Source organism: Oncorhynchus mykiss, chromosome 28 (genome assembly GCF_057628025.1).
Source record: "Oncorhynchus mykiss isolate SJ-2025 chromosome 28, ASM5762802v1, whole genome shotgun sequence".
NCBI lineage: Eukaryota > Metazoa > Chordata > Actinopteri > Salmoniformes > Salmonidae > Oncorhynchus > Oncorhynchus mykiss.
The window spans coordinates 5,089,838-5,111,988 of NC_143049.1; the positions used below are offsets into that span (position 1 = coordinate 5,089,838).

At 42.2% G+C, this 22,151-nt stretch overlaps 1 long non-coding RNA gene across 2 annotated transcripts in view; it reads left to right on the plus strand.

Annotated features, from left to right (window-relative positions):
• The window catches only part of LOC149970671 (uncharacterized), a 36,862-nt gene extending 30,795 nt beyond the window's left edge, over positions 1-6,067 (plus strand). For both annotated transcript variants that reach the window (XR_016492892.1, XR_016492893.1), the window contains exon 4: positions 5,648-6,067. This is a non-coding gene — a long non-coding RNA (uncharacterized LOC149970671). The remainder of the gene's footprint in view (positions 1-5,647) is intronic.
• The last annotated feature ends 16,084 nt before the right edge of the window (positions 6,068-22,151 follow it).

Sequence of the window (22,151 nt, forward strand, 5' to 3'; positions counted from 1 at the left end):
GAGGAGACATGTGCATCAGAGGGTCCTGGGAAGCAAGAGGCAGGCTAGTGCAGTGATTAGCATGGCTAGTGCAGTGATTAGCATGGCTAGTGCAGTGATTAGCATGGCTAGTGCAGTGATTAGCATGGCCAGCCGCCATCTCTGGTTCTGTTCATTGTAACCAAACTGCATTAATGAGTCTAGAAACACAGTCTAGAAACACAGTTATTCTAACAGATGCCCCGGCAAACATATCTGCTAATACCCACATGTGCACATGCACATCCATGCACACACATACAAACCTGGGACAATGAAATGTTTTTTTTTAGCTAGTGCCCTAAGCCTGAGCCTCTCTTGACTGAATCTCAAGTTGTTCTCTCCCTCTCTCTTTCTCAGTCAAGTTCATCTGCCCCATTCATATCATTACTATTGTCCACTCTGGATCACTCAAAAGTTCAAGAACAATCTGGTGTGAGTTGTTGTAGTGCCCAGTGTAAATCCATATGATGCACTCCAGTGTAGCCCCTGTTGAAATTCCGAGTAACAATAGCACAGGCAGATTCTGTGCACAGACTAGTGACTCGGTTCTAGTATTTGTTTATGTTACTGTTTATTAGTGAGTAAGAAGTGGGACTTTTGCATGTCCTTTAGTCTAGGTCACACCTCACTCCCAAGTTTAAAAAGACGAGTGAAAGTCAAGCGAAGGAAACTATCCAATCCAGGGAAGCAAAGAGGGAACAAGGGATGAGAGGATTGAGTCAGAAATAGCCGCCTTGATATTTGCAGTCGTAGGAGAGAGAGAGAGAGGGAGAGAGAGAGAGGAAGGGAGAGGGATGGAAGAGAGAGGACAATTCTGCGGCCTGGTTCTAATTTTCCACAGGGAGATAAGTGAGTCAGGACTGGGATGGCTGCGTGGGTCTCTGTTGAGACAGCAGAAAACTCGGTGCCCCAGATTGAAAGCTGACATGCCTCTCTCGCTCTCTCTATTTTACCTAGGCCCGCATCATACTGTAGGAACCATTTATGCTGCAGAGTCTTAATTATCTATGCATTCAAGGTTCAAATGACAGAAGTGCTGGGTACTCTCTTGGCAAACTCATAAGCATTAGAAATAGCATTGTTAGTCCAGCCTAGTATTTATGGCACACTTTAAGAGTAAAGGTTAACCCTGTAGGATTTACATGCATGATATACAGTATAATGATATGTAGACAGTAGTGGCATTGCCAAGTAAAGAGTAAAAGCAATTAGTAGAGCGGTAGATGAGAAATGTGTTAAATGACCTTGCCATTTTCCCATTATTTCTCCTCTCATCTATTTCCCTCCATTCTCATCTTTCAGTCCAAGTTTGCTTTCGTGTAGTTTACATAAAAGGCGATTCAGGAGTGTGTGTGTCTGAGAAGAGCGTGCATGCATATGTGTGTGTGTCTAACAGACAGCCCCCGACCCTTGACCCTAGCCTGCTGTGAGGCTGTGGTTCCCATAGGCTGGGGGCCGTAGACAGACACAAACACACGGGCTTTATTGGCAGAACTGTCCTCCAGCCACTCATTCAGGACTCAGTCACGGCCACTTAGAGCACAGCAGACCCAGTGATTCAGACGAGGTGTGATCCAATGACATGTATTTATAATGAGGGGGCCACGGGGAAGTCTTTGTTGGACAGACACAATATCAGGAGCAGTAACAGAAAGAAAGTCTCACTCTCTCTCTCTCTCTCTCTCTCTCTCTCTCTCTCTCTCTCTCTCTCACACACACACACACACACAGACACACACACACACACGCGCACGCACACACGCACACACACACACACACACACACACACACACACACACACACACACACACACACACACACACACACACACACACACATACAGTCTTGGGGATCATTTATTCATATAAAAAAAACACCAGAGACCAGTGTTAGGACAAGGAGTGGGATCCATCTTTTATAATGGAACCCTGCCTTTATATATTATAGACGCTAGTCGATCTGGCAGTACTGATAGAAGAGTTCCCTTTCACCGCAACTACCCCAGTCTGGTGGGTGGACAACCCCCTAACCACCCCTCTACCCCAGTCTGGTGGGGTGGACAACCCCCTAACCACCCCTCTACCCCAGTCTGGTGGGGTGGACAACCCCCTAACCACCCCTCTACCCCAGTCTGGTGGGGTGGACAACCCCCTAACCACCCCTGTCCTACAGTTTGGTGGGGTGGACAACCCCCTAACCACCCCTCTACCCCAGTCTGGTGGGGTGGACAACCCCCTAACCACCCCTCTCCTACAGTCTGGTAGGGTGGACAACCTCCTCACCACCCCTCTACCCCAGTCCCCTCAACCCCAGTCTGGTGGGGTGGACATCCCCCTAACCACTCCTCTACCCCAGTCCCCTCAACCCCAGTCTGGTGGGGTGGATAACCCCCTAATCAGCTCTCTCCCCCAGTCCCCTCAACCTCAGTCTGGTGGGGTGGACAACCCCCTAACCACCCCTCTCCTACAGTCTGGTGGGGTGGACAACCCCCTAATCAGCCCTCTCCCCCAGTCCCCTCAACCCCAGTCTGGTGGGGTGTGTGTGAGCGGCCTCGTCTAAGTTTTCAACAGTGTGAGAGTTGAGGGGGGAGAGGAGGGGCAGGCTGTACCCCTCTGAATATATTAGACCAATCTGCTGGTGGGGGCCACCTTCCATGGGTACGAGAGGCATTGTGCCCTAGAGTCAGAGCAATGACTTTATATGAGTGGGCAAAGCCATCGGTCACTATGTGAAGACTCAATAGCACATTGGTGTTTTGCAGGTACTATTTAATGAAGCTGCCAGTTGAGGACTTGTGAGGCATCTGTTCCTCAAACTAGACACTCTAATGTACTTGTCATCTTGCTCAGTTGTGCACCGGGGCCTCCCACTCCTCTTTCTATTCTGGTTAGGGCCAGTTTGTGCTGTTCTGTGAAGGGAGTAGTACACAGAATTGTACCAGATCTTCACTTTCTTGGCAATTTCTCGCATGGAATAGCCTTATTTCACAGAACAAGAATAGACTGACAAGTTTCAGAAGAAAGTTATTTGCTTCTGGACATCTTGAGCCTGTAATCGAACCCACAAGTGCTGATGCTCCTGATGCTGATGATGCTGATGCTCCTGAAAGAAGGACAGTTAGATTGCTTCTTTAATCAGGACAACAGTTTTCAGCTCTGCTAACAACATTTCAGAAGGGTTTTCTAATGATCAATTAGCCTTTTAAAATTATAAACTTGGATTAGCTAGCACAACGTGCCATTGGGAACACAGGAGTGCTGTTTGCTGATAATGGGCCTCTGTTCACCTATGTAGATATTTCAGAAAAAATCAGCCGTTTCCAGCTACAATAGTCATTTACAACATTAACAATGTCTACACTGTATTTCTGATCAATTTTATGTTATTTTAATGGACAAAAAATGGGCTTAACAAACTATGGTTTTAGTAAGTCGGTTAGGACATCTACGTTGTGCATGACACAAGTAATTTTTCCAACAATTGTTTACAGAGATTATTTCACTTATAATTCACTGTATCACAATTCCAATGGGTCAGAAGTTTACATACACTAAGTTGACTGTGCCTTTAAACAGCTTGGAAAATTCCAGAAAATGATGTCATGGCTTTAGAAGCTTCTGATAGGCTAATTTACCTAATTTGAGTCAATTGGAGGTGTACCTGTGGATGTATTTCAAGGCCTACCTTCACACTCAGTGCCTCTTTGCTTGACAAATCAAAAATGGTAGATCTCCACAAGTCTGGTTCATCATTGGGAGCAATTTCCAATTTCTCATACCGCTCATGAAGGAGACGCGTTCTGTTTCCTAGAGATGAACGTACTTTGGTGCGAGAAGTGCAAATCAATCCCAGAACAACAGCGAAGGACCTTGTAAAGATTCTGGAGGAAACAGGTACAAAAGTATCTATATCCACAGTAAAACAAGTCCTATATCGAAAGGCCGCTCAGCAAGGAAGAAGCCACTGCTCCAAAACCGCCAGAAAAAAGCCAGACTACGGTTTGCAACTGCACATGGGGACAAAGATCATACTTTTTGGAGAAATGTCCTCTAGTCTGATGAAACAAAAATAGAACCGTTTGGCCATAATGACCATCATTATGTTTGGAGGAAAAAGGGGAGGCTTGCAAGCCGAAGAACACCATCCCAACCGTGAAGCACGGGGGTGGCAGCATCATGTTGTGGGGGTGCTTTGCTGCAGGAGGCACAGGTGCACTTCACAAAATAGATGGCATCATTAGGAAGGGAAATTATGTGGATATAAATAAGCAACATCTCTAGACATCAGTCAGGAAGTTAAAGCTTGGTCGCAAATGGGTCTTCCAAATGGACAATGACCCCAAGCATACTTCCAAAGTTGTGGCAAAATTACTTAAGGACAACAAAGTCAATGTATTGGAGTGATCATCACAAAGCCCTGACCTCAATCCTATAGGACATTTGTGGGCAGAACTGAAAAAGTATGTGCTAGCAAGGAGGACTACAAACATGACTCAGTTACACCAGCTCTGTCAGGAGGAATGGGTCAAAATTCACCCAACATATTGTAGGAAGCTTGTGGAAGGCTACCCAAAACGTTTGACCCAAGTTAAACAATTTAAAGGCAATGTTACCAAATACTAATTGAGTGTATGTAAACTTCTGACCCACTGGGAATGTGATGAAAGAAATTATCCTAACTGACCTAAGACAGGATTTTTTTACTAGGATTAAATGTCAGGAATTGTGAAAAACTGGGTTTAAATGTATTTGGCTAAGGTGCATGTAAACTTCTGACTTCAACTGAATATGTATATATATATCCCCTAGTCTATTGCATTTGGATATTGGTTTATTGTCAAAATGCATAGGTCTGAATTGAGTTATTGTTTTAAACCGGCCATGCCTGCCTCCTTTATGACCAATTATTATGATTATTCCTTATCCGTAATGAACGGAACACACCTATACAACAGGTATTGATGATAGCCTCATGAACATCACAGTGTAGAGTCATAGGGCCATGACGTTGCAAAAGCCAGACAAGAGAAGTGTGTCTCTGAGTGAGTCTGGGATTGTGTGTCTGTGTTTTCCCAGAGGTGTAATTTCGGGGGTCCCAGCTGACTGCCCTTCCTCTAGACGTCCCCGTCCCACACCTAGAGGTCAGGGGTTGGGGGTGGGGTGGGGCACAGACACACACACAGGCTGTTTGTGCTGACCTGTGTCTGTGTGCAGACTGAGGGGATCACTGCACTGGGAGATAAGGGTTTGTGTGTGCCCCCCCCCCCCCCCCACATACACACAAATGCACACACACGCAGGCCAACCACAGGACTGATGGTAGGAGATGGGAGAAACACACATGCAGCGACAGTGACATAGGTTCTTAGGTTCACCTAAGAAAAAAAGAGGGGGGTCCTTATGCACATCCCTGCAATCATTACCCACTGCGCGTGCACACACACACTGCATCATCACCCTGTCATCAGCGCTGCTTTACTAGCATATTGAACTGATAGCAATACTATCTTACTGCATTTATGTGTTCAGTCCAAAGTGTGGTTTCAGTATCATTTTAACCACATAACAGCACTGAACAATTGAAAGAGCCACATATCATCTAACCCATTGTCTTTGTGTCCGCACAGATCAACGTGTGAGAGTGAAAGATCGAAGGTCGCTTGTTTGGACCAACCGGATCACATGAGACCTTGTGGAGTGCTCCCATTGGTTCACCTTAGAAAAAAAAGGGGGGGGGTCCTTTGACTTCAAGCTCGCTATAAAGATTCATAGAATGTGGATTATGATGGCCATGCAAAACTGGACAAAATAACAATGCAGAAGTTGCTTCTACAATATTGACATTGACTTTGTACACTCACTTCAGTTCTTCACAGCTGACTGTTGCTCTCTGAAGACATTCTAGATTGGAAAGCAATTAGCAATGATCATTTGTTTTGCTTTTAAGCTGATATTTTCCTGAGGTGTGCATGATATATGATTTATGTTGTGTACAGCTATAATATAACTGAAATAGATCAATAAAAGTGGTTTGTTTTCTGAAAGTATTTTGTATCTATTTGGTTTGGTTTTTTCAATGTCCAATTATGTTTTGACTGGTGGCTATATTTGATAGTCATCATATGATCATCATCTCCCAAGAGACACAGGGCCTACAGAAAATATTCACATCTTTACTTCTTCCACATTTTGTTGTGTTACAGCCTGCATTTCAAATGGATTACATCGAGATTTTTGTGTCACTGGCATACACACAATACCCCATAATGTCAAAGTAGAATTGTTTTTAGAATTTGTTACAAATAATGAAAAGCTGAAATGTCTTGTGTCAATAAGTATCCCTAAGTAAGTTCAGGAGTAAAAATGTTCCTAAGTCACATAAGCATAAGTATTCACACACCTAAGTCACCTTTAGCAGTGATTACAACTGTGAGTCTTTTTGGTTATGTCTCTAAGAGCTTTGCACACCGGGATGGTACAATATTTTCCCATTTTTTTGTTAAAAAAAATCTTCAAGCCCTGTCAAGTTGGTTGCTGATCATTGCTAGACAACCATTTTCCAGTCTTGCCATAGATTTTAACACCGATTTTAGTCAAACTGTAACTAGACCAACATTCAATGTAGTCTTGGTAAACAACTCCAGTGTACAGTATGTTTTGCCTTGTGTTTTAGGTAATTGTGCTGTGAATTTGTCTCCTAGGGTCTGTTGGAAAGTAGACTGAACCAAGTTTTACTCTAGGATTTTTCCTGTAGCTCTATTCCGTTCTTTTTATACAAAAAACCCTCTGTTGTCCTTACCGATGACAAGCATACCCATAACATGATGAATCCACCACCTTGTTTGAAAAAATGAAGAGTGGTACTCAGTGATGTGTTGTGTTGGATTTGCCCCAAACATACCACTTTGTATAAGCACAAAAAGTAAACCTCTTTGCCACATTTTTTGCAGTGATACTTTAGTGCCTTATTGCAAACAAGATGCATGTTTTGTAATATTTGTATTCTGTACAGGCTTCCCTCTTTTCCCTGTCATGTATATGAGTATTGTGGAATAACAACAATGTGGTTGATCAATCCTGAGTATTCTCCTACCCCAGCCATTAAATTCTAACTGTTTTAAAATCACCATTGGCCTCATGGTGAAATCACTGAGCAATTTCCTTCCTTTCCGCCAACTGAGTTAGGAAGGCCGCCTGTATCTTTGTAGTGACTGGGTGAATTGATACACCATCCAAAGTACAATTAATAACTGCACCATGCTCAACGGAGTATTCAATGTCTGCTTTTTTTTACCCATTTACCCAGCGAACCATTGGAAAACCTCCCTGGTCTTTGTGGTTGAATCTGTGCTTGAAATTCACTGCTCGACTGAGGGACCTTACAGATAATTGTACAGAGAAGGTGTAGTTATTCATAAATCATGTTCAACACTAATATTAATACACCGAATCCCTGCAATTTATGTGAATTGTTAGGCACAATTTCACTCCTGAACTTATTTAGGGTTAACAAAGAGGTTGAATACTTACAGATTCAAGACATTTCAGCTTTTCATTTTTAATTAATTTGTAAACATTTCTAAAAGCATAATTCCACTTTGACATCATGGGGTATTGTGTGCAGGCCAGTGACATAAAATCTAAATTTAATCCATTTTAAATTCAGGCTCTAACACAACAAAATGTGTAAGGTCAAGGGGTGTGAATACTTTCTGAAGGCACTGTACATATTATGCAAATATTGTGATGCAAAGAAAACCACTTCCTGATTCGAATTCAAATTCCACTTCACACATCATATACAATAGAACCAATCTAGGAAACATTGAGTTCTACATCCAGTAGAACCCATCTTCTTTCCAAAGCCATGAAGAATGAGCAGATCATAGAAATGAACAAAGAATCTCAATGAATGAAAGGAATAGTATAATGTCTCTGGAACTGGCTCTGGCAGTCCAGTAGGCTCTGCAGGCATTACACAGTGTGCCACCCCCAGGGGAGCCTCAGTGAGCTGGGTGACTGCCCACACAGAGTCCATGCTGAGCAAGGGTGGCATCACCACAGAACAGGGATGGACGTGCTGTCTCTGGCCAAGAACCATCTCAATTTATATTTGCCTGTGCTACTATTAGGCTATTTTTTTATAGCTTATTATAGTAGTGCACACTATCATGGTACCTAGGGCTCCCAAGTGGCACAGCGGTCTAAGGCACTGTATCTCAGTGCAAGATGCGGTTCGAATCCAGGTTGTATCACATCTGGCCGTGATTGGGAGTTCCGCAGGGCAGTGCACAATTAGCCCAGCGTCATACGGTGTAGGCGGTCATTGTAGATAATAATTAGTTCTTAACTGACTTGCCTAGTTAAATAAAAATCATTTTAAACCTTTAAACCTTAAACCTTTAAACCTGTGGAGCACAAGCACACACAAAACAAAGCATGGTTGATGAATATATTCTACTGAAACGATCTGAACGTTTTTATTAGAATCAGAAATGAAAGTTTATTTAAAGCTTGAAGATTATTTGAATGACATTTCATTTGTAAGCTACTGTAAGGGAAATAACGTGCTAGAATCAAAGGTCATAAAATGACCACAATTTGCGATTGGGGAATATGGTTTGGAAAGTCTAATTGACGACTTTAGGCTACAAATTGATTTGCCAACGATACAATTGCTGATTTAGGGGGAATCATGTAATTGATTGTACATTTAAAATGTATTTTTTTGTGGTAAGCCTGACTTTCAAAAATGGTCGGCCTAGGGCTACTGTCCAGTTTAAATGCCAACATTGTACTCATATACTCAAGCCAGGCCTACAATTTATGCCATTTTGGCGAAAAAATAATCAAATTCGGATTATTATATAATCGGTCAAATGTGTATAACAACTTTAGAATAATATTGTACTACGTTTTTATAGCTCGTTGATGTTATCGCTACAACTGGCGTTAATTATTTTGTAATAACAAGGTTCAGGCTAATGTTATATCAACTTTGAAATTCAAAATATTGTTAGATATATATGTATACAAAAAGTAATACATTTATCAGTAAAAAAAAATCAAGCTCTTGAAAATATTTAAGCATCAAAGTCTTATTTTAAACAGTGCTGAAATTGTATTCATTGGCTGGCAAAATTATGCTCCCATAAAGGATCATTTATTTTAACGTTGTCATAATTTGTCACATATTTCAAGAGCAAGTTTGATCAATTGCAAGACACCAAATCTTCATAGTCAATCAAATAGTAGCATGTCAAACAAAACGTCAAACAAACTAAACGAATACGTTTATTAAAAACGAATAATGAGAAGGATAAGATAAATATCTGAGAGCATGGTTATTATTGTCTAAATGACCAAATACATTTCAATTGGTGCAAGAAACAAAAGCTAAATGTGAGGTCATTTATATATATCATCTTGGCGTTTACTGAAATCACAATTCATATTCCATACCTTAATGTAGTTCTGTAGCCACTGACAATAGCCTGTGTTGACCATGCACATACTGTACATGAATATATCCTCCCCAGTACTGTTGTCTGACACAAACATCCATCTAATTAGTTAACCTCATTATTATAAGACAGCTCAACACCAAACACTGAGCTTGCCCACCTCAATAACCCTCGAGCTAGTGTGGCCTATTAGCCTATACGTTGCAGGCTGCTAAAGAAGCCGTGTTTATATTTCAGTCAATTCAAATCCTCGAATAGACTACAGATGTTGTTCTCAGAAATGCAACATACATCAAATAAGAACACATAGTGCGCATAAGACAAATTCATCATTTGGCCTGGATGTATAAATTAAAAATGAATCTTCCTCCTTCTAACTGTATGATTAAATGTTTATCTTAGCCTACATGTAATACAGAAAGCGCACACAGCCACATGAACTGCAGATTTATAAAATACACCCCTCAAAAAATCATCCCATTGGACTTGGGCTCTCCCACTGTTGGAATCCACAGAGCTGGACTCTTCCATCCCTGCATCAAGTTCCGTTACGTATGAGCTCACTTTCGGTACATCAGGAAGCCAATGGGGAGCCTTGTGTGTCTTTGGTTTCCTTGGTGTGCCTGATTAACATAATCACCATAACAACGATAGTAACGGGTCTTTTAACGTGGAGTGATAAGGTGGATTGACTATGCATAAAACATCTTACATCCAATGCAGTATTCTGTGCACAGTGATGGTTCTGTAGGAATATTCAAATACAGTATTGCATATACACTGAACAAAAATATAAATGCAACATGTAAAGTGCTGGTCCCATGTTTCATGAGCTGAACTGCACATGTACATAGCCCACCTATAATTTAGCCCAAACAACTACCTCTTTCCCTACTGTATTTAATTTATTTATTTATTTTGCTCCTTTGCACCCCCATTATTTTTATTTCTACTTTGCACATTCTCCCATTGCAAATCTACCATTCCAGTGTTTTACTTGCTATATTGTATCTACTTTGCCACCATGGCCTTTTTGCCTTTACCTCCCTTATCTCACCTCATTTGCTCACATCGTATATAGACTTGTTTATACTGTATTATTGACTGTATGTTTGTTTTACTCCATGTGTAACTCTGTGTCGTTGTATGTGTCGAACTGCTTTGCTTTATCTTGGCCAGGTCGCAATTGTAAATGAGAACTTGTTCTCAACTTGCCTACCTGGTTAAATAAAGGTGAAATAAAAATAAAACATTTAAAACAAATAAAAGATCCCAGAAATGTTCCATACGCACAAAAAGCGTATTTCTCTCAAGTTTATTGCACAAATTTGTTTACATTCCTGTTAGTGAGCATTTTTCCTTTGCCAAGATAATCCATCCACCTGACAGGTGTGCCATATCAAGAACCTCATTAAACAGCATGATCATTACCCAGGTGCACCTTGTGCTGGGGACAATAAAAGGCCACTAAAATGTGCAGTTGTCACACAACACAATGCCACAGACGTCTCAAGGTTTATGAGAGCGTGCAATTGGCAAGATGATTGCAGGAATGTCCATCAGATCTGTTGCCAGAGAATTTGTATTTCTCTACCATAATGTCATTTTAAAGGTTTTGACAGTATGCCCAACCGGCCTCACAACCAAAGACCACGTGTAACCACGACAGCCCAGGACCTCCACATCCGTCTTCTTCAACTGTGATATGGCCTGAGACCAGCCACCTGGACAACTGATTAAACTGTGGGTTTGTAACACCGAAGAATTTCTGCACAAACTGTCAGAAACCGTCTCAGGGAAGCTCATCTGCATGCTCGACGGCCTCACCAGGGTCTTGACCTGACTGCAGTTCGGCATAGTAACCAACTTCAGTGGGCAAATGCTCACCTTCGATGGCAACTGGCCCACTGGAGAAGTGTGCTCTTCACGGATGAATCCTGACTGGTTTTCTGATCTACACCCCTACCTTTTAAAAATATATATTTGACCAACAGATGCATATCTGTATTCCCAGGCATGAAATCCATAGATTAGGGCCTAATGAGTTTATTTCAATTGACTGATTTCATTCTAAAAACTGTAGCTCAGTAACATCTTTGAAATTGTTTTATTTTGTGTTTGCATGTCTGTTCAATGTATAAGTTATTGCTCCTGATGATAGCCCCTCAAGGCATAAATAAAGTCCTGTTGCCTTGTAGTGTATCATAAACTGTCAGATGCACCTGACAGATTCCGATACAATTCTATCATTTGCTTGTTGTAACCTACCTCTACAGTGCATTTGGAAAGTATTCAGAAAGTATCCAGAAAATCTTGCTTCTCGTGGTCTGAGAATCATTTAGGTGCCTTTTGGCAAACTCCAAGCAGGCTGTCATGTGCCTTTTACTGAAGAGTGGCTTCCGTCTGGCCGCTCTACCCTAAAGGTCTGATTGGTAGAGTGCTCAGAGATGTTTGTCCTTCTGGAAGGTTCTCCCATCTCCACAGAGGAATTTTGGAGCTCTGTCAGAGTGATCATCGGGTTCTTGGTCACCTCCCTGACCATTTCCCTTCTCCTCTGATTGCTCAGTTTGGCCAGGCGGTCAGCTCTAGGAAGAGTCTTGGTGATTCCAAACTTCTTCCACTTAAGAATGATGGAGGCCACTGTGTTCTTGGGTTCCTTCAATGCTGCATAAATGTGTTGGTACCCATCCCCAGTTCTGAGCCTCGACACATTCCTGTCTCAGAGCTCTATGGACAATTCCTTCAACATTATGGCTTGGTTTTTGCTCTGACATGCACTGTCAACTGTGGGACCGTATATATTCCAAATAACGTCCAATCAACCGAATTTACCACAGGTGGACTCGAATCAAGTTGTAGAAACATCAAGGATGATCAATGGAAACAGGATGCACCTGAGCTCCATTTTGGCAAAGGGTCTGAACACTTATGTAAATAAGGTATCCGTTTTTCATTTTTAATACATTTGCAAAAAAAACTAAAAACCTGTTTTCACTGTGTCATTATGGGGTTTTGTGTGTAGATTGATGAGGAAATTGTTTTATTTAATACATTTCAGAATAAAGCTGCCTGAATGCACTGTATATACTGAAACGCATCCTTTAATGACAGCAAATTCATTTATTTTCCCACCTCTTACTCCCATTCAGAGGTGAGTACGGTTGTGGATGCTCCCAATGATTTCTACTGCAGTTGTTTCTATGGGTTTTAGTAAGCACGGTGCCATGGAATGGTTAAACAGGCAGAATGGTTCAACAGTGTGAATTATTTGAATAAACAATCATTGTTTTTCCCCTCTACCTGGCACTCCGCCAAGTACCTATGGCAACCACATCTTGTATCCCTTTCTTTCCATACCCATCTCCTTTCACCCCACATCAGCCCACTTCCACTTCCGTTATACACACACGTTAACGGTTTTAAACGCATGTCAATTGTAAAGTCTTTTTCGTTACGTGTCAGACCAGCTGTCACCATTGGTGTCCGCTAATGGGGATCCTAATAAATCAAATCTTCTGTTAGGATGACGGGTGCTCAATGTAGACTTAAGATTGGTTGGAGGCCAAGGTGGCCCACCACTCACTATTTATGTATTTTATTTAACCAGGCAAGTCAGCTAAGAACAAATTCTTATTTTCAATGATGGCCTAGGAACAGTGGGTTAACTGCAGAACGACTGATTTTTACTTTGTCAGCTCGGGGATTCGATCTTGCAACCTTTTGGTTACTTGTCCAACCACTAGGATACCTGCCGCCCCACTATTAAGTTCAAGAGGAAGGAACAGGTGTCTCAGTCTAATGTGGCTTCGTCGCCTTGTCTCATCTGCACTGATGTGAAACAGGAGAAATCTGGTGTCGGCCGCATAGACCATATTGCCTTCACCTTTACACAACACAGATTCAGGTTGTGTTTTGACCCGGAATCAAGGCTGATGTTTACCAAACTAAAATGACACAACATCCATTCATATGACACAGTGCACAGGTATGGGTTTGAATTAAGAAATTATGAAATTAAGACATGATTGGTCAATACTCTCAAAACACCCTCCTCTCTGTGATCATCTCCAATATTACCTGAAAGGGACTGGGTAGGTTTTCACCACAATAGTACACCTTCAGAATCCTTCTATAGAAGGAGAGGCTACTTGAGACTATAAGGACCCAGGTGTGTGTAAGGCAGGGCAGGACCAAGGAAGCACAAGGCCATCACCATACTAAAACATATTTGCTATAATGGTGTTTCACTGCCATCTACAGAAGGTTCCATTCTGAACTTGATTGCTCTGGGTATGATGAAACCAAGATACGGGATCCCACCAGTTTAGCAGTCATATAGCGCTCTCTTGTGGCCACCACAGTTTGTCTTCCTTGCAGTTTAAAATTATGTACATGATGTTCAGATCATTTTAATGTCACCTTTTTTTCAATAATAAATAAGATCGATTTGTTTTGTATTTGCTTAGTAAATCAGGTGGCTGAGATTATTTTCTTTCGACTGAGGTGGGGGATCAGTTTTTCCTTCCCATCCATTTGATTTTTAGGATTGGAAATGAAAAATGAATTCCACTGACATGGTACAAAGGTAAGAGAAACAGAAGACAGCTGTAGCTTTAGGGTGTATGACAACAGCTTTATTTCAGAGATTTCACAATTCTCTTCAGAAGAACACCGTCAATCAAGACTGTACACATATTCCATGTATAGTTCCATAAATCATGTTGGCACAAATCATGGACATTCATAAAACTGTTAAGTTCATCAATGCACTAAAAACAACAGCTAAGGGTTATGTCTGTGCAGTCACATGTATGAATACTGTTTGCAGGTCTGATCAAGTGGAACAAATATGGACTTAGTCACGTCACATTTGCAACCAAGCGCTCTTTATTTTTTATTTCACCTTTAATTTAACCAGGTAGGCCAGTTGAGAACAAGTTCATTTACAACTGCGACCTGGCCAAGATAAAGCAAAGCAGTGCGACAAAAACAACAACACAAGCAAACATACAGTCAATAACACAATAGAAAAATATATGTACAGTGTGTGCAAATGTAGAAGAGAGGCAATAAAAAGGCCCTAGAGGTGAAAAATAATTACAATTTAGCATTAATACTGGATTGATAGATGTGCAGATGATGATGTGCAAGTAGAGATACTGGGGTGCAAAAGAGCAAGAGGGTAAATAATAATATGGGGATGAGGAAGTTTGGTGTGCTATTTACAGATGGCTGTGTACAGGTACAGTGATCGGTAAGCTGCTCTGACAGCTGATACTTAAAACTAGTGAGGGAGATATAAGTCTCCAGCTTCAGTGATTTTTACAATTAGTTCCGGTCATTGGCAGCAGAGAACTGGAAGGAAAGGCGGCCAAAGTAAGTGTTGGCTTTGGGGATGACTATGGTGACCAGTGAGCTGAGATAAGGTGGGGCTTTACCTAGCAAAGACTTGTAGATGACCTGGAGCCAGTGGGTTTGGCGACGAGTCTGTAGTGAGGGCCAGCCAACGAGAGCATACAGGTCACAGTGGTGGGCAGTATATGGGGCTTTGGTGACAAAACGGATGGCACTGTGATAGACTACATCCAGATTGCTGATTAGAGTGTTGGGGGCTATTTTGTAAATTACATCGCTGAAGTCGAGGATCGATAGGATAGTCAGAACTTACCATAATGCAGCACAGAACACTCCACAAAACCTCAGCCGGGCTAGGTAGGCTCAAAGGTAGTACAATATAGTTGTCCACGGACAAAGATCTAGGGTCAGTTTCACACTTTCTCCCACTAATAATCAAGGTTAGGATTTGGGGAAGTTAAGCTGATCCTAGATCTGTGCCTATGGGACATCTTCAACCTGGAGCAGGCACAGTAGCTACCAGTACCATGTATACAGGACACCAATGCAAAACTATGTTGTAAAGAGACTAAGAATGCAAGCATCACAAAATAATTACACTCAGAAAAGCTGTACAAAGTGGGGGAAGGAAGTCTGTTGCCTTTTCTGTGAGGTGTTGACTTTTATAGCTTCCCTGTGAGGTCATGCTCCCCAATCCTGGACCTGAAAGGCCACTGTGCATGCTGTCCTCGACCTCAAACTGGGCTCCAAGTGAACTACTCTGAAGGAAGGTTGTGCTTTAATCACAGCTTGCACTGAATGATATCACCTGAACCTTATCAGGTGTGCATCCTAATAGTGCTGAAACAATTTATCAACTGCAAATGTCAACCCTGGTAAATAATATACAAATACATTCATAGTTCTGAACATTAATGACAGCCAGCATGCATAGTGCTCTTACAGAAGCAGAATGAGGAAGTGCTGGGGCCTAGGGATACTCACGAGGAGCCAACCGTTGAAATAGATTACAGCAGCTCCAACCTTCTTTATCTATACTGAACAAAAACAGAAATGCAACATACAACAACGTCAAATATTGTATTGAGTTACAGTTCATATCAGTCAATTAAAATAAATTCATTAGGCCCTAAATCGATGGATTTCATATGACTGGGCAGGTGCAGCCATGGGTGGGGAGCCAGGGCCCACATGGGTGGGGAGCCAGGGCCCACATGGGTGGGGAGCCAGGGCCACATGGGTGGGGAGCCAGGGGCCACATGGGTGGGGAGCCAGGGGCCACATGGGTGGGGAGCCAGGCCCACATGGGTGGGGAGCCATGGCCCACATGTGTGGAGGCCAGGCCCAGTCAATCAGAATGAGTTTTTCCCCACAAAATGGCTTTATTAAAAGACAGAAAACAATTTCCTCATCAATCTACACACAAAACCCCATAATGACACAGTGAAAACAGGTTTTTAGTTTTTTTTGCAAATGTATTAAAAATGAAAAACGGATACCTTATTTACATAAGTGTTCAGACCCTTTGCCAAAATGGAGCTCAGGTGCATCCTGTTTCCATTAATCATCCTTCAGATGTTTCTACAACTTGATTGGAGTCCACCTGTGGTAAATTCAATTGATTGGACATAATTTGGAAAGGCACACACCTGTCTATATAAGATCCCACAGTTGACAGTGCATGTCAGAGCAAAAACCAAGCCATGAGGTTGGAAGAATTGTCCAAAGAGCTCTGAGACAGGATGGTGTCGAGGCACAGATCTGGGGAAGGGTACCAAAACATTTCTGCAGCATTGAAGGTCCCCCAAGAACACAGTGTCCTCCATCATTCTTAAGTGGAAAAAGTTTGGAACCACCAAGACTCTTGCTAGAGCTGACCACCCGGCCAAATTGAGCAATGCCTCCCTGACCAAGGAGAAGGGCATTGGTCAGGGAGGCACATGGCAGCCCACTTGGAGTTTGCCAAAAGGCATACTTATTTATGTAAATGTGATAGTGTTTAATTTTTTATAAATTAGCAAAAAGGTCTAAAAACCTGTGTTTGCTTTGTCATTATGGGTTATTGTGTGTAGATGAGGAAAAATAAAAATTTAATCAATTTTAAAATAAGACTGTGACTTAACAAAATGTGAAAAGTCAAGGGGTCTGAATACTTCTGAATGAACTATAAGGATATAGTACATATTGGGTGTTAAGTTAACCCATGCCTGTCTGTTAACCCATGCCTGTCATTCTACAGGTGTGCATAATTCCAGGTTAGTAGGTTAGTGAATAAAAACATCAAACGGCAACAGCTGCGTATGGTCAGCCGCGGTATTCATTGCCCACTGAGTATACAACACATTAGGAACACCTTCCTAATATTGCGTTGCACCCCCCTTTGCGGTCAGAAGAGCTTCGATTAATCTGGGATTGGACTACAAGGTTTCGAAAGGGTTCCACAGGGATGCCGGTCCATGTTGATTCCAATGCTTCCCACAGTTGTGCCAAGTTGGCTGGATGTGCTTTGGGTGGTGGACCATTCTTGATGCACACAGGAAAATGTTGAGCGTGAAAAATCGTGCATGTGACAAATAACATTTGATTTGATTTTGAATCGTCTAAAGGCTTAAAAATCCTTCTTTAACCAGTCTCCTCCCCTCTATCTGTCACGATCGTTATAAGGAGTGGACCAAAGTGCAGCGTGGTTTGGGTTCATAAAATGTATTTTAAATGTGAACCAGCAACAAAACAATAAAGAGTAACAAACAAATGAACGTACAGCCTTGTAGGGCTCAAAAGCAACAATACAAAAACAAGATCCCACAAACAACAGGTGGGAAAAGGCTGCCTAAGTATGATCCCCTATCAGAGACAACGATAGACAGCTGCCTCTGATTGGGAACCATACCCGGCCAACAAAGAAACAGAAAACATAGAATACACATATAAATAATAAATTAGAACACCCCCCAGTCACGCCCTGACCTACTCCACCATAGTAAATAAAGGCTTTCTATGGTCAGGACATGACACTATCTACAATGATTGACGTGCATTTAATATGAGACATCAAAAAGGAATCATCGTTTTCATCTGGTCTGTCTATGTCATGGAAAGAGAAGGTATCCCAAATGTTTTGAACACTCACCATATATTTCCTCTGAGAACTTCACTGTGCCAAATAATGGTCTTAATATCCATCTTCTCTGGTCATAAATGTGATTATTTACAATGACCTTGTAAATCCTTTGGTATAAGTCATAAAAAAAACTGCAGTCAAACAAAACTAAGTCTGATAGGGGAACATTGTCATTTGACAAACAATTGAAATTCAACTCATATGGAAGGTAAGGAAATAGACTGGAATAAGTCATTTGTTTACCAATTCAAATCCAACTCATATGGAAGGTAAGGAAATAGACTGGAATAGGTCATCTGATTGTCACGTTCTGACCTTAATTTCCTTTGTTTTGTCTTTATTTAGTATGGTCAGGGCGTGAGTTGGGGTGGGCAGTCTGTGTGTGTTTTTCTATGTTGGGGTTTTGAGTTCAGCTGAGTATGGTTCTCAATCAGAGGCAAGTGTCGTTAGTTGTCTCTGATTGAGAATCATACGTAGGTAGCCTGGGTTTAAATTTGAGTTGTGGGTGTTTGTTTCCGTGTGAGTGTTTGTTGCCACACGGTACTGTTTCGGTTTTCATTCACGTTTATTGTTTTGTATTTCAGTGTTCAGTTCGGTTCAATTAAAAACTCATCATGAACACTTACCACGCTGCGCTTTGGTCCGATCCTTCTGATCCAGATCCATGTAGTGGGTATAGAAGGTCACCACCCCCTTTCAAATATGTTCACCTTTTCCAGCATTATTTACACTGTAACTTACAATATCCAAGTGATTTTTTTGGGGGGGGAGGGGATTAATTCAAATTAAAAACACTAATACACTCTGTTTGGATAAGTGAACACCCCTGAGTTAATACATGGTGGGTGGAACCACCTTTAGCTTGAATTACAGCCATGATTCTCTTTGAATATGTCTCCACTAACTTTGCACACCTAGACTGTGCAATATTTGCCCATTCTTCCTTGCAGAATTGTTCAAGCTCAGTCAAATTGCATGGTGACCACTCATGGACTTCACTCTTCAAGTCATTCCACAGATTCTCTATGGGATTTAGGTCGGGGCTCTGACTAGTTCACTCAAGGACATTCACCTTCTTGTCCTTCAGCCACCGTACTGTTGCTTTGGCTCATTGTCATGTTGAAACGTGAACCATCATCCCATTTTCAACTTCCTGGCAGAGGGCTGCAGGTTCTCCTCAAGAATCTATTGGTATTTTGCATGGTGTTCTTTGGGTGGAAAGATGTATTGGGTTTTCGCCAAACATATCGTTTTGGGTTCAGTCCAAAAAGTTAAATTTTGGTCTCATCTGACCACAGCACCTTTTGCCACTTGGCCTAAGAGTTTTTTTCTTGCCACCCTCCCATAGACCCCAGATTTGTGGAGTACTTGTGATATTGTGGTCACATGCACACATTGACCAGTCTTTGCCATAAAGTCCTGAAGCTCCTTCAAAGTCACCTTTGTCTTCCTGGTAGTCTCCTTGCCCGGTCATCCAGTTTGGAGGAACACACTGATCTATACAGGGTCTGGGTGGTGCCATGCCCCTTCCATTTCTTAATAATGGTCCTAACAGTGATCCAGTTTGGAGGAACACACTGATCTATACAGGGTCTGAGTGGTGCCATGCCCCTTCCATTTCTTAATAATGGTCCTAACAGTGATCCGAGGGACAAAGCCTTTGAAATCCTTTTATATCCACCCTCTGACTTGTGCCTTTCCACAAATGTTTCATTTGAAAGTACCTTTCCGCCCGTAGTGGATTCTTTGCTTTGAATTGCACTACTGAGCAGTGGAGTCCTCTATGAACTACTGCTTTTATTCTGAACTAATCAAAGTCACTACAATTGATTACAGAAGCAAGAAAGGCCTCTAACGGTAGCTAACCCCGTTCCGTACACATTTGTACAACTGCAGTAATGGAAACTAAAAATGGGGCTGTAGCGACTGTGTTGGCATCCGGGTTGTGAACTATGTTTATATTCAAACGTTGATTGACATGGTAACAGCCAACAGTATTGGAGAAGTTTTAAAAATTGACCCCTGACACTGTACATTAAATGGTGACATGTCACTACGTAATGTACGGCATGCATTATTACCCTCATTGTGTCGTACAGCCTCTTTCCACCAGGTGTAGCGCTTCTCACGCAGATTAAAAACAAGAAATGATCAATGGTGAGTGTAATGGGGAGCGTAAAGTGAATTACTCGTGAGTTCATCGATTGTTAAATTCAAATCAATTGTCATTTTTTGGCCACCATGACTCAAAAGTCGTGACAGCCGTTAAATTAAGTTTAATGAAGAACTTTAGCGCAGCCCCAAAAACCTGATTAAAATTCGACACAAGCCATCAAATAGGTATGTAATGAGACATTATATAAACTCTTTATAGTGTTTTAATTACATTTTAGAGGTGACAAGTTGGACAGGTGGGGTGAAAAAAGCTGTTTCCCCACACAACGTATCTCCCCTGTTAGGTTCTTATTTTTCAGAGTACATACTGTAACTCACGGACACTAGAGAAGCTTAAGCAAGTTGAATTCTTCCCATAGGTTTGACACAGCTGTATTCAGACAAAAGACATGGCTTCCCCCGTGGTGTTGTTCATAACCCACTTTGGGTTGAGTCTCCTCATCTCTTAACATTGCATCCTTCTTGCTAAGCAGGGAACTAAGTGATATGCGCCTTCAACGGTCTCTCCCCTTATCAGTACTGTCACATGCAATTGTTTTCCCTGCACTCAGCACAGTCCAAGCTTAGTTGTCTTACTACAGAGAACCATTAACTTCTCACTCCTTTATATACTATGTGTCTGATCTATCATGTCTTTAATATCTCAATGTTCAAAGTTACCCCGTATCCAACCTTTCACTCAGTAGCTTTCGCTTCCCCACCCACCATTTAAAAAGACTCAACGGAGCTCCATTTCTGCCGTCAACCATGCAGAGACGGGCAGCATGAAGGTCTTGTGCTTTACAATGGTATTCACATTACAGTTGACCTGGAAGTATTACGCTTTTGGGGTGCTAAAAAAAAGGTTAAATATACGGAAGAGAGTACAAAAGTTTGTTAGCTACCATTATATTGTTTTTTCTCGTCTCGATTGGTCAAAGGTAATGCAACAGCAGGGGAGTGCCAGTGCTTTTCAAATGGCAATGCGTTCTCCACACTATAGTCCTCAAGAACATACTCAAGAAAACACCCTCGGAGAACAAACTCGGAGCATGAGAATGTGGAGCGAAGTAGTATGTGTATTGAGAAACACAGAGACAGAGATACAGGGAAGGGTGATAGAGGGACAGGATTCATGTCAGAATGATAGTAGGCTACCTTACATTTAATTATACAGTAGCCAGGCACTACCCCGGTACAGCGTCTTCAAACCGTCCTCACGAGAGATCCGCACAAACAGACTGTGTGTGTGTGCTCTCAGGGGGTAGGGCTAGATATCTTACATCTCCTTGGGCGTGATTGCCACCCTGGCTCGTACCATATCCAGTGGGTAGGTGAGCATGGCAGCTGTGGTACCGGCCATGGAGCCCACAAGTAACCTTGGCACAGGCGGCAGGGCTCTGGAACACAGTAGACATATTACATGCTAAGGGGGGGACTTCCAGTGTGTTCCACAGGGCCTCGGAGGACCCTAATCTCAATCATCAATCACATGTATTTCATACAGCCCTTCTTACATCAGCAGTTGTCATGAAGTGTTTTACAGATACTCAGCCTAAAACCCCAAAGAGCAGGCAATGCAGATGTAGAAGCACAGTGGATGGGAAAAACTCTCTACAAGGCAGGAACCTAGGAAAAAACCTAGGCTCTGGACTAGATGAGTTACGATATGGATGGATACTCGCTTGCCTTGGAAGCCGCTGTATCCTCCCACTAGTCTCTTGTACTGGTCATGGGCACAGAACTGGAAAGCAGGGTAGGGGATGACCCGTACCACGGTGGCAGAGTTGCCCCTCCACAGGCTGAGGAAGCCATCCTCCTAATAGTCTCTTGTACTGGTCATGGGCACAGAACTGGATAGCAGCATAGGCGATGACCCGTACCATGGTGGCAGAGTTGCTCCTCCACAGGCTGAGGAAGCCATCCTCCAGGTAGGTCTGGTAAACCAACCTGTACGCCTCCTGGAGGTAGTGCATATATCATGGGGTTAATAGTCATCATCATCACAAACGTGAATCATCAATCAAAGGTATTTTA